Genomic DNA, 10,981 nt, shown 5'->3' with positions numbered 1-10,981 from the left:
ACTGTAAGCCTTTGGTTACATGAAAGAACTGCTGGTGTGGACGCAGTGGGATAGTTCAGTTCCTAGACTGCTTGCTTATTAGCATCAGGGAGTTCTCAGTATCATCACTAGCAGCACACAAACAAGGCATACTGGCACACGCCTAAATCACAGTCCTTAGGAGGTAGGGGCAGAAGGATCAGAAGTTCAAGGTCAATCTGATGAGTTCCAGGCAAGTGTGGGCTACATGAGCTTCTATGTTAAGAAAAAAAGCCAAAAGGGAAAATAATAAATACAGCAATATCTAATGATTCAAAGTTTTCAGGAAAGTGTGTTCTTGTCACAGATAGGCGGATAGGCTAAGAGTAGACAAGCAACCCTTTACAGCCCTTACCAATGTTTAAATTCCACCACTCTGGAAATAATTAAGCTGTAGTTCCTTAATTCAGCCAATGATTCAATGCTATTGCTTGTTTGCAATGTAACTATAAGCAGGCAACTGCTGTATTCATGGCACCCAAACATCTGTGCCACGCAGGCCCCCATTGGAGAGCTCAACATCTTTTACCCATTAACATTCTTATATTGGGACAGAATCCACTTACCTAATGCAGAGAGAAATCAGGACGCTCTCTCCGTTTGCGCTGTCCTGCAGATGGGATACCGCATTTCCACTTTTGCTAATGCTCCAGGTTTGACAAAGATTGGTGGCTAGTGTCATGAATCAGAGAGCATTATCATATTCTTTGCCCTGAAAGGAGATTGTATATTGATTCTTTTTATATGGCACTTTTCCCAGGAAGGAGAATGGAAGATTTTGAGTATAAGCCGTAGTTGCTCTTGAGGGCTAGGAACGCCAGATAAGCAAAATAGGAAGGAACTTGTTAAATACCAGTTTTCCAAAATTAGTTAAAGCTATGGAGTTTTCTGGCAAAATTAACATGCAAGTTAACGAAACATTATCATATGCAAAAAGAAGGCCCACTTTCTCTTCAAGAATGGTATATTTTCTCACAACTTGGAATTGTGGAGCAGTGAGGATATGGGGATGAACTTGGCAGCTGGAGGGGGTGGGTGGAGGGGAAATGCTGATCATGTTGGACACAAGAGTCTTACATTTGGCAAACACCCAATACACATTTGTTGAATACTTTTGGGTGAGGGGCTGAGGCAGGAGACTACTTCTACCATCCTTGGTGATCCTTTTCTTCCCCCTAATGAATGAAGAGTAAGGGGTTGAATAGATATTGTGCCTTAACAGATCGTTAGATCTTAGCGTTGTGTCCCATCTATGAAACCGAATATATCTGATGCTAACTAGGGCTGAATCATGCCTTAATGTGTATGACCTCCAGAATCCCAGAGGCTCAGGTCCAAGGCTCTTCTTGGGAGACTAATTTTAATTTGATCTTGAAAACACTGCTTTGGTGAATTAGCTATTTTGCTTAAAATTTGATAGATTATGCTTATAAGTGACTCTGCACTTGAATTTAGTAGCATCTGCTCCTGGAATTTCTGTGGGATAAAGCTGAATGCAACTATTTATGATACCCTGTACTGACCACTATGGAATGATCCACTTGAATCTTATAATTGGTTTAATTATTAAATCTGCAGTGCTTTTGTCCTTTGCTTACACACATACATACATACATACACACACACACACACACACACACACACACACACACACACACATGTACCTGCACCTACCTCTTAGGTATAAACTTTGATTTCCTTCAGGTCCCCTGTTTTCCCATGTGTGGATGTTGCACTTGAACCCATATTCATTTGCTTTGTTGCTTCAGTGATGGAATTTGACCCAGGTGACATTAGGATTGATGGTGTCTGTACTGGTTGGTTTTGTGTGTCAACTTGACACAAGCTAGAGTCATCAGAGAAAGGATCCTCAGTTGAGGAAATGCTTCCTGGAGATCTAGCTGTAAAGCATTTTCTCAATTAATAACCAATGGGGGAAGGGGGCAAGCCCATTGCGGGTGGTACCATCCCTGGGCTGTTGGTCCTGGGTTTCATAAGAAAGCAGGTCGAGCAAGCAGGTAAGCAGCACCCCTCCATGGCCTTCTGCATCAGGATCCTGTCCTGTTTGAGTTTCTGTTCTTACTTCCTTCAGTGATAAACAGCAATGCTGAAGTGTAAGCCAAATAAACCCTTCCTTCCCCAACTTGCTTTTTGGTCATGGTGTTTTGTGGCTGCAATAGAAACTCTAACTAAGCCATTGTTTCAATGGTGACATCTAGGGCTCATCATAGTGGTGGTGAGTTCTGTTTCCATCTATTTTTCTTCAGAATACAACAAAAATATGTTTAAAAAGTCCAAGTCTTGTAATTTAAATAATTACCTCAAAGAGTAGTATGGTAGTGAAAAGTCTATTTCTTTTAAAAGTCCAATGTCTGTCCATACTTCTCTTTTAAAAGGTTTATCATCCCCTTAACAACCTCAGATCCATGTGAAGCCTTGCTCAAGGTTAATGGAGGGCTGAAATGTGTTGGGTTTCGGCTTTTACAGATGTGATGGGTTATTCCTGTTAGCTTTTAAACTTGTGCCATTCTTGCTTCGGTAGGGCTAGCCTCTCCTGTCTTCTGAGCTGACATTCAGCATCATCCATCCTGCTGTAGTTCCCATTCATAGAGACATGGCCCACTGTGTCAGAGAGTCAGAGCCTATAGTGGCTTGTTATGTGTGTGGACTGGATCATGTAATTACTTGGTACTCACTGAGCACCCATTGCATCCTGGGTGCCGTAATACTGCATGTGTGATGGAATCCAGCTGTGGACATAGCAAAGCATGACTGGTTGAAAGATTGGAGTGTAGCTTTATTTTTTTCTGATTTTAATTCCAAAGCTGAGATTGGAATGTTGGCCCATGTCCCCCTCTTCTTTGTGAGAAGCATTTAACTCTCGTCTGTATTGTATCTCCTGCATGCTGACTGCCAATCCACAGATAATATCATTTTGTGTGAGAAACTTGAAATACTTATTTGTTCTGATATCCTATAACTTAGGTTTGCACTTTGGGGCAGTTACAAATTTCTTGGTGCATAGGATTTCTTGTAAGAACATTTAGCAAATGTGTCTCAGCTTCTTTAAATGTAGAACTTAAAAACTCAAATGACTGCATTTGGCTCAGTAGCCACAGACAGTAATGACACCTCTAAGTAGCTAATGCACACATGTAATAACCTCATAGCTTTGATTTAACTTTATTTACAGATTAAAATTGAATTGCAGCTGATTTATTGATATAATAGGCAGAAAGTGATTATCAAGCATCCATCATTGATGGAGGAAAAAAACCAATCAAATTATCCTCTGAGGTTTGCTTTAACTCAGCCTAACTCATCACCCTATAAAACTCAAAGGACTGGAGTCATACTCTCTCAGTAAAGTCAATGAGCCACAACTCACACTAAGCCCATATCTGCTCTGTTCAAGGCATACAGTAGTTACAGCAATTTGTTCAACTGCCAGGTCGTTATAAAAGGGAACAGCGATGGGCTAGTGATTTAACATCAGTACTCCTTCCATGTGTATCCGTGGTAATACCGGTCTCTAATGTCCATTGCAAATCCTAAAAGACTTGGTGCTGTTCTCTTTCTGAAATGGTGTCAGCCTGTGCATACCGCTCAACTGGACAGAGGCGGGGAGTACAGAATGGTGGTACCTTGGATAGTGACAAATAGATTAGGAAAAAGTTATCCACACCTTGGGAGGGTGTATCAGTTGGTTTCATGCTAATATAATGGGATATCTGAGGCTTAACTTATAAAGAGAAAACACTTACTTAGTTCATAGTTTTGAAGGTTCCAGTCCAAGTGAGGCAGACTACTCCTTGGGCATCTGGTGAGGCTAACACATCAGGATAGAAGCACATGGCTGAGCAAGAGTACTTACTTCATGAGCCAGGAGGTAAAGATGGAAAGACTAGGGTCCTAAACCCCTCCCCCCAGGAAGGACTTAGGGCTCCCCCCCTGTGCCCTATCCCTCAGAGGTTTTATGAATAAAGCCTCTACCATGTACGTCTTCAGAAGGTATATTCATATTAAAACCATAGCAGAGGTCAAACTGGGATTTTTCTATAAGAAGGGACTGATTAGAAGTATGTGACAATGGGTTTAGACACTCCTAACTCTTCAGAATTAGAAAAACTTAGGATGGAACAGAACACAGTGGAGTATTTTTGCACTTGTCACTCTGTGCCAGGGGCTCAGCATAGGGCCCAGAAAGTTGTGGTCTAACTAGGAGCGTCTCATTAAGAACATCCTTTTATTCTTACCACCAAAACCTAGCAAGAGAAACTCAGTGTGGTCGTGTGTGCCTTTAGTTCCAGTACTCTGGAGGCAGAGGCAGGAGGATCTCTGAATTTGAGGACAGCCTGGTCGACGTAGCAAGTACCCAGGATACATTGAGAGACCCTGTCTAAACAACAACATCAGCAGCAGCAACAACAACAATGATAACCTAATGTTATAGAACAACTGCACTAATTCTCATCTGGATGCACTCATAAGTAGAAAATTCTGTTTATGCACTTGCCGGTCATGTACGCTGAGAAGCAGTTTTTCAAAGCGGTCCTCTCTTAAAGCATGATGCAAGCCTTTTAAATACAATCTTCACGTGCTATTTTCCTCTCCGCTGCTGCTAGCTATTTCATTTGTCTACAATGGGAAATATTGCTGTTGTCAGTAATTACCATTTTAATTATTTAATTATACCTACGCCCTGAGGAGCTTCCCAGAAATGCCATAGCATTTAAAAATCCAAGTCCGCATAAATGTGTGTTGAAGCTCAGCTTTACCACACTGTTCACCTTTACCTACCGTGTTTGCACTTTGTTAATGGTTAAGACATTCATCTACACTTTAGAAAGTAAAAATCTCTTTGAATTGTCCTCAGCGTTTTGTCCTCCAAAGCAAGTAGACAGTGCTCATTGACTTCAAAGAATATCTCTTGTGCACTTAAATACCACAGGAATGGAGAAAGATGAAAGCAAGGCTTCTTGTAATTACATACATAGGTATGCATTCATTTTACTGTCCTATCCAATATTGCTGATCTTACATGATAAAGATTTTTCTTTAGAGACTGTAGCTTACCCTCACGTAACTGTGTTCATCCTCTACCTTGATACATGCATTCACTTTCCACACCATTGAAGCGTGCGCTCTTCAAGGAAAATATTTGTAGTGATATATTTTAGGTACCATCTTCATGAGGCTCTGAAGTGGAACTGGGCAGACTCCAGAAACACTACACTTCCTTCCTTCATAGCAGCAAGCTGCCCATCCTCTAGGCTCTAGAGTCTTCATTGGAAAGAAAGCTGATGTGCTTACAATAGAGATTTGTCTTTTTAAACTGATAATTCTCTACTATACCAATATTCCTCTAATATCCAGTGTGGGCCCATGTGTGGAGTCCCCACTCACTCAGAAGTACTCGTGGAACTCTGTTAGTTGTATTTTTTCCCACTAATTTTTTAGTTAATTAAAATGTAATTGCATCATTTCCCCTCTCTTTCCTCCCTCCTAATCCTCCCATGTCCCATAACCCCTCAAATGGTTCTTCACTTGTCCATGCTTTTTTGCTTAAATACTGTTGTTTATTTTTGCTGTTTTGGGGGGCCCACCATCCAGTTCCCAAATAAATCACACATGGAGGCTTATTCTTAATTATAAATACCTGGCCTTAGCTTGGCTTGTTTCTAGCCAGCTTTCCTTAACTAATTATCCCATCACCCTTATGCCTCTGGGTGTTTACTGTTTTCTTACTTCTGTAAATCTTACTTTTACTCTCATTCAATGGCTGGCTGACTGGCTGGGTGACTGGCCCCTAGTGTCCTTTTTTCTGCCTTGCCATTGGCCATTCAACTCTTTATTAGACTATCAGGTGTTTTAGACAGGCACAGTAATACAGCTTTACACGGTTAAACAAATGTAATATAAACAAAAGCAACACACCTTAAAATAACATTCCCCAACAAAATACATTCCCCACTGCTTTTATGAGATCCATTTATGCAAGAGTCTATATTTTCATGTTCTCTCTCATCTATTTCATTACAAATCTTTATTTTGTTCTTTCTCATGGGAAATATGTCCTTTTTTTTGCTCTAGAATTTCACCATCTACTGTTAAAGCCTGTCCCTCTAGCCTGCCATCACACATAAGAAACTGTAAGAACCCAGAGTTCTTTGTATAATGTCATAGTTCTTGAGACATCATGATTGATACCTAGACCATTCTAAGCAAATACACAAAACATTTGACATATGAGTTTTAACAGCACAAGAATGTTGCTGAACATATATTTCACCATGTTAACTTATGCTGACATGGTACATAGTCTTGATTTTACTTTGGGATAAATGTAACACTTCATTGAGATAACCATCTTTCATGGCTTGCAGAATGTATCGCTAAGTAATTATACGAAAGCTGACAAGCATTTTGTTTAACTGGGATAGTGTGGTAGTTGGCTATTCTGAGAAAAAGATTGGGGTCTAGCTTTGTTATTATCTGTGCATGCTTGCTAGGATTTTAACTTGGGTGCAGTGCTTTCAAAGATTACCAAGCCTTAGGGTACCTAGGGAGCATTAAGCACAGGCCATTGATGGGATAAACCATGCATGCTTTGTAAGCATGCACACCAAAATTCATATGAAAAAGTACTTGCTTTATATATATTCAGTGATTGAGTTTTAAGCACCAGTGCCTCAACCATCTCATGAGAAACTGATTTCATATTCTATGTCATTCAAACTAATATTTTACTTAGCCCTTAGAATAATTCATGCATCACTCTAAGTTCTAGTAATATAAAGATGAATATATTGCAGTTCTTGTCTTAAAGGAACTTATGGCTTAGGAATAAGCCATATGCATTTATAGAGTAGATTTATCGCAGTGACTTAAGTATCAGCCAATTAAGAACTGTGAATGAATGTTCATATGAATGTTGTGAATGAACAATGAATGTTGTGTTATGAAGAAGAGATTAAAATCTATCTGTAGCAAGTATGTGAGGGAAGAGATCTCTATGAAGAGGCAAACAAGGTCTGGAGGCAAGGGCACATGAGCATGAACTTCGAGAGTCATTAGTGCAGGGTTTAAAGAAGCACTCAGGGTTGGAAATACAGATTTGGGGGAGCTTTTGGCTTTTTGGCACTTCCTTAAGCCATGGTGGTGACATTTTATTGGAAGAAAGAATAAAAAGAATATGTTCTCCTAGTGATAATAAACAGTTTAGAAAGCAGTGTTCACCTAATCCAATCTTTCACTGTAGGGCAGAAAACGAACATAACATATCCAGAACTTCAAAGTATTCAAATGCCTCTAGTGTCAGAACACACTACCAGAGACCGGCAAGTCAAAACATTTTCAATTATCCCTAACTATGGGAAGGGGATGCTGTACAGTCTAAAAGGAGAAGTTTGCAGAGAAGTAAAGAACACTGTAGTCCAGGGATGAACTTGAAAGAAAAAAAAAAAAAGCCCACAGGAATGTTGTATGGAGTTCACCTAAGCATAGTTTCTGAAAACATTAGACTTCCAGAATGCTGCAGTTTGGTTGTGGTAGTTCTTCTTCTTATTTTATTTATTTACAATTTTCATTATATTTGTTTGTTTGTGTGTGTGTGTGTGTGTGTGTGCGCGCGCGCGCACACGTTTGTGAGTGTGAGTGCAGGGCATCTGTGGAGGTCAGAGGATAACTCTAATGACTTTAAAGACTCAATTCTCCCTCTCCCCTGTTGATTCCAGGGACCGAACTCACTGGATTCATAAAACTTACTTCTTTTATGTACTGAGCCATCTCGCTGGCCCAGTTGTTATTTTTTTAAGTTGTTCTAAATTATTACTAAAAATGTAAATGGTTTGCTAAAGTTTTTTTGTCCCATGTGGAAACACTAAGCGTTGACTCAGTTCTGTTGTTTGTTTCTTTTGTTATAAACAGGCCATAATTAGAATGTTATAAATATACTGAGACTTGACCTTTATTTATTTCAAGCCTAAGGTGAAAAATTGACACCTTTCTTTAATTCTTGGGCAAATTCTGAAAAAGATGCTTTGACGAAACATAAAAGAGAAAGTGCTAATAATTCAGAGTCAAAAGAAAATTTCTCAGAATGGTCTTACCAAATCCCTCTTTGAAGTCTGAGGGGTTTCGACACTGTCTCAATGCAGACCCTCTCCACAGATTCTGGGCAGCCAATTCACACAGAGAGCAATATACTTCGGTGAGCCCTCTGTGACTTAGCAACAAGCGCTGCCCAGGCGATCATTGTGGAGGCAAGCTTCTGACCCCACCCTGTTCAATACCTTCACCAGCCATTTAGATGAAGTCCTAGGCAACAAGGTGACGGAGGAGGAAAGTTCTAGGGAAGCAGATATTGATTGACTAGAAGCGAGCCTTCTCTCATAATCATGTCTACCCTCTCCGGAATGATGTGGGCCTGCCAGTGGCAGAAGATGCTTCATGGCTGGAGGTAAGGAGTCCTGGAAGGCTCTGGATGCTTTGGGATCATTTTCTGTCTGTAGGGAGAGATAGGATTAGGTGACTGTAGCTAATTCAGTTCTCCACCTTTCCATTCTAGAGACACTCTGCATGTCTTTATGGCCTCGCCCCATCCCTATGAAAGCAGTGGAATACAGAGTGTGCATAAGAACGACGACACTCCCTTTGGCCTTCTCTCTGTAACTGACTGTGCCTCCTCCACCTGTGGTGCGGTCCTTCATCTTCTGAGCCTACCTCTGAAGTCATTATAAATCACAGTGCACTCTTGAAGAATTGTCGGGGAGCCTATGGCATATTTAGCTCTTCTTTTTATATATTATCTGTAGCAGATTACATCTCAATGGTTCAACCTTTCTCCGTCTTTGGAGAAAAAAGTCTTATTTTTTTTTTTAAGCTCCAGAAAGCAGGCAAATGTTAAGTAAATCATATATGCAGGGGGCTGAGACAGCGAGTGTCCTAGAAATGTTCTTCTTAAGGTCATGGATGCATGCTTAGTTTCCTCTAACTTCTCTTCGGAGTCTGTGTTGAGGACACAGCAGCTATGACACAGCATCATGTAACCCACACGCTCCTGTGTCGCCACACTAGTTAGGGCCACTAGTTTTCTTCACTCCACACCACTTAGTTAAATCAAGTGGAGACGTAAACATATGCTTACTACTTACAAAAACAAAAACAAGCTCCCCCCCTATTTCCTGACAGTCCCCCTGCTCCTCTGCCATTCATTTCAGAAACACATAATGCCAGCTTTCTGCACAAAATCTTTATTCTTAGATTCAGCAAATCAGAACCCACACCCCCCCCTTTTGGTTATACATTCAGGAAACCTTATTAAGCTAAATAACCATATGGCTATTGTGACAATTTAGCCTGGCTAAACATAGAATTCCGTTCCTGGCTGATTGTCTCTTCTGTGCCATGATTTTCCTGTAGAAGAGAATCGATGGAGAACCCAATCAATGTTACAGGAATTCCCATGGCTAGGTTCGATTTTCCTCTTGCTTATTTTACTTCCACGTGCTGCAGTCTGTGCAAATAACATGGCCCTGCTGGTCTATTACTCATTTAATCTACACATTATTTCTGAAAACCAGTGTGAATGAATTTGTGTGTGTGTATCATAGATGTGAGAAAACCTGGGGCCAAACATCTTTTCTGAAAGGCAGGACAAAAATCTTGGGAGATACTGAAGTCTGGTGTCTTCCAGTGGCTTCCCCAATTGGCAATGAGTTGGTCTGATTATGACTCCTCTGGGATCCATTAGTGAAGGGAAGAATTCTAAGGAATTATTGAATTAGCATGTGTGTTTAGTACAACAAAAGCTCCTGCTTTAAAGTGCAGGCTGCACAGAGAGGCGGCTTTGAGCTGCAAAGAGACTTACCTTTTCTATGACTGCTGGGGGATGTTCTTTTTTTTTTCCCTCTCTGATTAACATCACTGTGGACCTAGGCCTCTGCTTGGTAGCTGCAAGTACCCTCAGAGGATTTTTGAAAGGAGTCCAGTTCCTCACATATGGGTTGCTGTTTCCAATGAACTTTGTAATGGTCTATCCTTATAAAACATGAAGGATGAAGTCTACAAATGGAAATGTCTAAATAGGTGGTTCTCAACCTATGGGCTGCGGACCCAGGAGGGGGGCTGGGGGTGGGGGGGTCAGACTGCCCTTTCACAGGGTCGCATATCAGTTATCCTGCACATCCACATTTACATTACAATTCTTAACAGTAGCAACATGACAGTTATGAAGTAACAATGAAAACAATGTTGTGTTTGTGGGTCACCACAATGTGAAGAACTGTATTAAAGGGTTGCAGGATTAGGAAGGTTCAGAAACACTCTAAATGTTCTAAATGAGCATGAGTTTCAAGCTCACTTTCTCTAGAACCACTTGGAGTTTGCCATAGCAAATTTGGGACCCATGGCCCGTATTTTCAAGGGCCCTTTAGAAAAGCAACCTCTGCTGGTTAATTTTTGGTCAACTTGACATAAGCTGAGGCATCTGAAAAGGGGGAGCCTTAATTAAGAAAATGCCTCTGCACAGCCTTGATGCAGGGGTAGCCATGGGAGGCCTTACCTTTTCGAAGGAGGGAATAGGGAGTAGGTTATGGATGCGGGAGGGGGGGGAGGAGTGTATGGGGGCAGGAGGAGGGAAGAGAGGGGGATCTGTAATTTATATGAATAAAAAATTTCTTAATTTTTTTTTGTTTTGTTTTTTGTTTTGTTTTTCGAGACAGGGTTTCTCTGCGTAGTTTTGCGCCTTTCCTGGAGCTCACTTGGTAGCCCAGGCTGGCCTCGAACCCACAGCAATCCGCCTGGCTCTGCCTCCCAAGTCCTGGGATTAAAGGCGTGCGCCACCACCGCCTGGCTAAAAATTTCTTAATTAAAAAAAAGAAAAAAAAAGAAAAAAAAAAAAAAGGCCTCCATCAGACTGGTTTGAAGGTAAGTCTGTGGGGGCACTTTTTTCTTTCATGAC

The 10,981-nt window shown here is 40.9% G+C and overlaps 1 long non-coding RNA gene across 1 annotated transcript; it reads left to right on the top strand.

Moving 5' to 3' along the window:
• The first annotated feature begins 8,328 nt into the window (after nucleotides 1–8,328).
• Nucleotides 8,329–8,772, top strand: LOC119088752. The gene is made up of 2 exons (XR_005092472.1): nucleotides 8,329–8,479; nucleotides 8,588–8,772. It is a non-coding gene; the product is annotated as an uncharacterized LOC119088752 (long non-coding RNA).
• Nucleotides 8,773–10,981: the final 2,209 nt, after the last annotated feature.

This window comes from Peromyscus leucopus, chromosome 11 (genome assembly GCF_004664715.2).
Source record: "Peromyscus leucopus breed LL Stock chromosome 11, UCI_PerLeu_2.1, whole genome shotgun sequence".
Lineage (NCBI taxonomy): Eukaryota > Metazoa > Chordata > Mammalia > Rodentia > Cricetidae > Peromyscus > Peromyscus leucopus.
The sequence above is the reverse complement of the archived record's forward strand: the minus strand, read 5'-3'. Positions and strand labels throughout refer to the sequence as shown.